This window comes from Drosophila takahashii, chromosome 2L (assembly GCF_030179915.1).
Source record: "Drosophila takahashii strain IR98-3 E-12201 chromosome 2L, DtakHiC1v2, whole genome shotgun sequence".
In the NCBI taxonomy this organism is placed as follows: Eukaryota; Metazoa; Arthropoda; class Insecta; order Diptera; family Drosophilidae; genus Drosophila; species Drosophila takahashii.
In genome coordinates, this window is record NC_091678.1 from 14,871,295 (window position 1) to 14,877,373 (window position 6,079).

The window sequence follows — 6,079 nt, forward strand, 5'->3', positions numbered from 1 at the left end:
AGGTGAAACTTTATCCCCAGTCCCGGAAATTTCAGCAGTTATTGTTGTTCCTTCCACCGAACCTCCACCTCCCCCTCCATCTGTCGCGCTTCATAATTGAAAATCACTTAGAGCGTGAAGTGGGGAAAAACATTTTCTCAGAGGTAGCAGAGGTATGAAAAGGGTTTGAGTAAGCTGCGATAAACTGCTTAAGCGCGATTAAGTGACATTTGAAAGAGCTAAACATCTCGCTTAAGGCTACTAAATTATTGAGCTTAAAGTGCTGAAATGGTTAAGCGACTTGCAATTAGGTGGATAAATAATAAATAATTTAAGAAATGAAATAATTATAGGTATAATGCATTTCTGTAAGACTCATGGAACTTTTAATTTTGTAGCTTTAAGAAATATCAAATTAAATATGCTCTTCCAGTCGGCAACTTAAATGTATTTGTTTTCCTTTGTATTTAATTGCTCATAGAATTTTCCTGTGCAATCGCATGTGTTGGACTGAATCCAAGTGGCTTTCCCAGCAACAAAAGGTTAGATAGCCGTTCTCGGGAGGCGCTTTCATCCGAGGGGGCGTGGCAGTCACTGACACTCAACATCCGCTCCTGCCATTTCCATGCGAATGCCAGCCCAAAAGGAGGAGAAAGCACCAGAAGAGCAAGAATTGCCAAGCCACAAAACAAAGCAATACAATGTGAGAAGAGTGAAGGGGCTGGGGTATTTTTCGAGGCAGGGCGGGGAGCGGGGTTCCTGTTGCTGTGGCTGCTGCAAACAATTATTGTTATTCCAATTGAAATGCAGCGTTCACCGAGTTCCTCAACCCCCTGCAATCTTGAATTTCCTCCCCCCCAAACCGCCCCGCAATCCTGTGGCCTTTGTAGAATTGCTATCAAAATTATACACCTTGCAGCAATGAACGACTGGTGATGGGGAGGGGTACGAGGGGTTCTCTCGAGTTCATTGTAATGCAAATTACGTATACGCCATGGTGCAACTGCAAACTGGACGAACCCCCCGGCACAGCCACCCCCTTCCCCGATATTTTTGTTTACGTCCATGTGAGCGTGTATATTTTTGACCCTTTTCCATTGTCAGAGCTGCAAAAGTAATAATAGTGAAAATATGAGACGCTTTTGGGCTGGAGATGCCGGTTCAAGAAGCGTTAGGAAAATGCAATTAAGGCAGTAACCAGTGTGGAAGATAATTTCAGTCCACTGTGCGATTTTACGACCTTTAACCAAACCTGTTTGCAGCGAAGTCGGTTCAGCTTATTGGCCTAACGCCCCAAATTGGCCCACTTAATCATCAAAATAAGTTTATTCCCAAAACTTTGCCCAGTGTCCAGGGAAGCAGAGGAAATGCAACATTTTGCAGCAGGAAATGCAGCCGAGTAACTTTTCCTGGGCGGCCGAGAGAGAGAGAGAGCCAGTGTCAATTCAAGGGCCCGGAAGTTGTCCCATTTAAATGGGAAAACTTCAACACACAAAATGGATGCACAAATACCAAATACCAGAAATGTCCCCGAGGGACTGGGCCACCAAATTGTGTGTGTTAACGACTGATAACAGCAAATGGACACAGCTTAGAGCCGGAGCACTGCGCCTTTCCAGCCTTGGACCGCAAACCGGAAACGGAAACCGCATCCGCCACGCCATCGCTGTCATCATCATCACCAGCATCATTGTCGCCATCGACGTGGGAGAGCCTCTTCCTCTGACAGCGGCTCGGAGTCCTTTTCCTATATGCAGATCCCGGACGCACTGGGGAATACCTGCATCTGTACCCTTGACAGCTGGGCCTGCCAGCTTTTCCGCTTTTCCAACTCTTTTCACATGCACCGCAAGCAGCTTTGTCGGTTCCCCCTGTCGATTGCCCACAAAGCCTGCGAAAGGGATATTCAGTGTTTTTCAACTTGTGGCATTGAAAAAATATTTATGTATGAACAATTAATTGCAGCTGCACATATGTTTAAGAACCATTAAAAATTTATTCTTAGTTGTAAAGTAATATTTGTTAACTTTCTTTAATTTTGTAGACCAAAGTTTCTTAAATTGGATTCGACAACTGTTGAAAATCCAAAAAATAGTTTAATATCACCCAAAAAGGAACAACTTTCTGCCTGCTGAATAAATAATTGCACACCTTGTTGTAACTTATCCCAATGTATGTGGCTGAAACTGATGCATTGCTTCTGGTAAGAGCATATCCTTCCCGACGTGTTTGAACCACATTTCCAGAAGAAACTTTTTACTTTGGGCATTTTACATTTGGCTCGATTGGTTCAAAACGAATTGGTTAATACCTTAAAAATGGTAATAAGGCCAGTAAATATTTTAAACGAGAGTCTGGGAAAAGATTATTTATAAAGTAAGTTACTAAATAGAAATAAATATAGAAATAGATTTTGTTTCAAATATATGAGAGTATTTAAGGCTCCCGTTGCCTATTTTTATTTATCTTTGGCTAGTTGGTTGCGTGGTTGGTACTCAACTGAAATGCAACTGGCGAAAACCGACAAAAAATATTCGCTCTGAATATTTAATTGTGCGCGTTCCATGCATTTATCTCGCTTGCCACACACACTCGCACACTAACACACGTCCACAAACACACACACGTGGGGGGCGGTGGGCGTGGCTTTTGAGCTGGTTTGTTGCGGTTGCATATTTGTGGCTCTTTGGGGTCTTTTCGATTTTCGAAATGCGCTTTTAGTTTGCCAGTTTGTTGTTTGCATTTCTTTGGGCTCCTAGAACTTGTTGTCCTGCTGTTCTTTTTCTATTTCTTTTCCGTTGTTTGTCTTTTTACACCCAAAAACCTGGCAACTGTATAAATACAAATTTCTCAGTTATTTTCCCATTTTTTGGCAGTTTTTTACTCTGTTTGAGTTTGAGGGCGGCGGCATACTTTTGGGGCTCTTTGGCTTAACTTATTTTGCGGGATGGGCTTACCATATTGATATGCAAATTCTCTGGGTTCCGATGTTGTCATTGTGGTTTTTGCATTCGTCGTCGAGTCTTTCTATGTTCTATGATGATTGAACCGTTTTTTTCGATTTTACTTACCGTAAAAGAAATTTCCATTCGGCCTTAAACCAAGATAAATGGAAATATATTTCTTAGTCTACACAATAAATCAGCTTATTGTGTCCTAACAATGTTTCTCAAATATTAATCTTAACATTATTATTGCACACCAATATTGGTCGAGTTTTGCTTTAACTTACGTATCTTTTAATCCCCTGTTCGGAATCAATTAAATCCAACTAGCTCATTTCCATATCCCTTCGCATTTTGCATGCTAATGAGTGAATAAAGCAACAACGTTATCAGGACATCGCCTGCCACATCGAACACAGCGAATGCCGCCCACAAAAGCCGATGGCATATTTGAAATATTTCGCAAAATTGCAAACAAATCAACATAATTCGGTTGGTTTCCCGTGGTCAGAAGCCAATTTGTTTCCTTGTTACGGCTGTAATTTTAGCATACCGCCAGTTTGCATATTCCGGAGGATTGGGAGTGTAGCGGAAATATTAATTAAAATTGTAGCGAAATTTCCGAAATTTCTGTGTATAATTGTCGGGGATTAAATTGTAGCCGAGCGTTTCCCTTAACGGTGAGGTGAGAATTGTCCTTGAGGCCATCATTTCGGTATTAATTAAGCGCATCTAATGCATTTTACACGCTTTGGGGGGCGGAGGGACGTGACTAAACTGGTTTGCTGTTTTGCAGCCTCATTAAAACGTATATAAATCAATTAAATGGATTATGAGCTTAACTTTCATGTGAAACACACCGCAGTCCTAGTGTTCGGGTCCCTTTGCCGCATTCCTGCCATAACCTGGCTTATGATTTTTATGGCCAACAGGCATTACTTGGCATTGGCTTAGGGTTTACCTCAGCCACGTGTATGGGTGTGACCGCAGAACCGGAGGCATTCCATGCCCCTAAAGTGATTAATTACGGCCATTTCGACCTTTGGCCCTGCCGAACAATAATGCAATTTTCCCTACCAGCAACGTCATCATCGTCATTCTGAAAATTTCCATTTGCCTGACTTGTGCCGTTTTCAGATAAACCTTAAATTTCTCTCTCAATATGCAAATTGAGTTTTAATGCCAGGAAGTGCAGCAGATTTAGGTGAATGCATTTTGTTGCACAATCTTGGTGCCGACAGAATAAAGGTTACATTTTCTTCTATTGAAACGTGGGTGTAAGAAGGGGCTAGTTCTTGATAAGACTTATGTATGTACATTGTACCTATACAGAAGGCAATTAAGGGAAACCAAAACAAGTTTGTTGAAAAAAGATGCTTTTCAGACCCTGTGAATTGGCTTCAAAGTTTATCACTCATACGCACTGTTGCCTTTGATCAGATATATTATTTTCATATATTTTTATACCCTTGTAGAGGGTATTATAATTTCAGTCAGATGTTTGCAACGCAGTGAAGGAGACGTTTCCGACCACATAAAGTATATATATTCTTGATCAGCACCAATAGCCGAGTCTATCTAGCCATGTCCGTCTGTCCGTCTGTCCGTCTGTCCGTTTCTATGCGAACTAGTCTCTCAGTTTTAAAGCTATCGCGATGAAACTTTCCCGAAAGTCTTCTTTCTATTGCAGGTAGTACATATGTCGGAGCCAGCCGGATCGGACCACTATATCTTAAGGCTCCCAAACAAATATAAGAAAATTCATTGTAACTTTGTAGGAAGTAGGCGTTTTGATTCTTGACTACTTAAAAACAAAATTGAAATAAATCGAAACGCTGAATCTGGAATCCCTGGAACTGCACCGAGTGAGTATTCTTTTATCTACAAGGGTATATAAGCTTCGGCTGGCCGAAGGTAGCTTCCTTTCTTGTTATATTTGCCCTTGACTAGCATCTATACATGTCGTATGTTTTTTTGCACACTTTAACCTACCATGAGAAGGGGTAAAAATAAGATTTCATATTTTGGACCCCAATGCACGTACATATATTAAAAGTTCGACTTGATATTTTTCTATGCCACTTAATTTTAACTTTGTAATTTGGATTTCTGACATTTATATAAAAACGTTTCAATGATATTAATGTTTCTGAAAAATGTTTTCTCATTCTTTAACAAAAATGTTACAATATTAACCTCCCAATAAGAATAATCATATTTTTCCTAATTTTTCTTACGTTCTATTCATCTCTAAAACTTCTATATTAGAGATTTTCAGAAAATCTAATTTTCTTGCAATTTAATTTTCTGCATCCGCAACCGTAATTAGACTTGACAAATATTTCCACTTGCTTGCCTTTCATATCTAAACAATTTACGTGTCGGACCAAAAAATTGTACTAATGAGCAAACTCTCAGCTCCCCCAACGGCCACTCTACTCGACTGGCGCAACTTGATTCACAGTCGTTGTCATGCATACGAAAAACATTATTACGAGCAGGGTCCCCCTGAGCCACCGGAGCACTCAGCCACTCAACCACAAGTGTCCCATCAGCTAGTCATGGGCGCTGTAAGAAGGAAACCGAACAATTTATCTCCAAGTAAATTTGGCGCAACAACTGTCGGGGCAACCTTATCGCCTGGAAGTTTCGCCTGCGTAATTGGGGCTGGAGCAAGGTGCGGACCAGAACATTGTTGTCGGCGGTGTAACCGAAATGTCAACAGGCATTAAATTAAAATACCGTAAAAATATAAACCAGAAGATGGCACAATCAGCCACCCGAATGACTCCTCAGATTTGGTGGTTGGGAGGCAGCAACAGCTGTCGGCTGATGGGTTGAACTCCGCCCACATGCGAACTCATATCATTCATGCGACCCGTGCACCGCCCCTCTGCCACACGCATTAGCCATTTTCCTTGGCCTTGTCTGCCTGAGTTGGTGGCTCGTTTATGCTCGTTAGACATGCGAGATGAGTGGATAACTTTTCGCCGAGGACCGCTCGACGGCGGAACGGGGGCTTGAAAAATTGGAATAATATTTATAATTATTATGTAGGAGGAAATTACATTTTGGGGCCGGCGCTTTGAATATTTCCTCCCCTTGATGATGGCTCCAAATTGTAGCTGCCTTGAAAAACGAGGTTGAGCGGTATT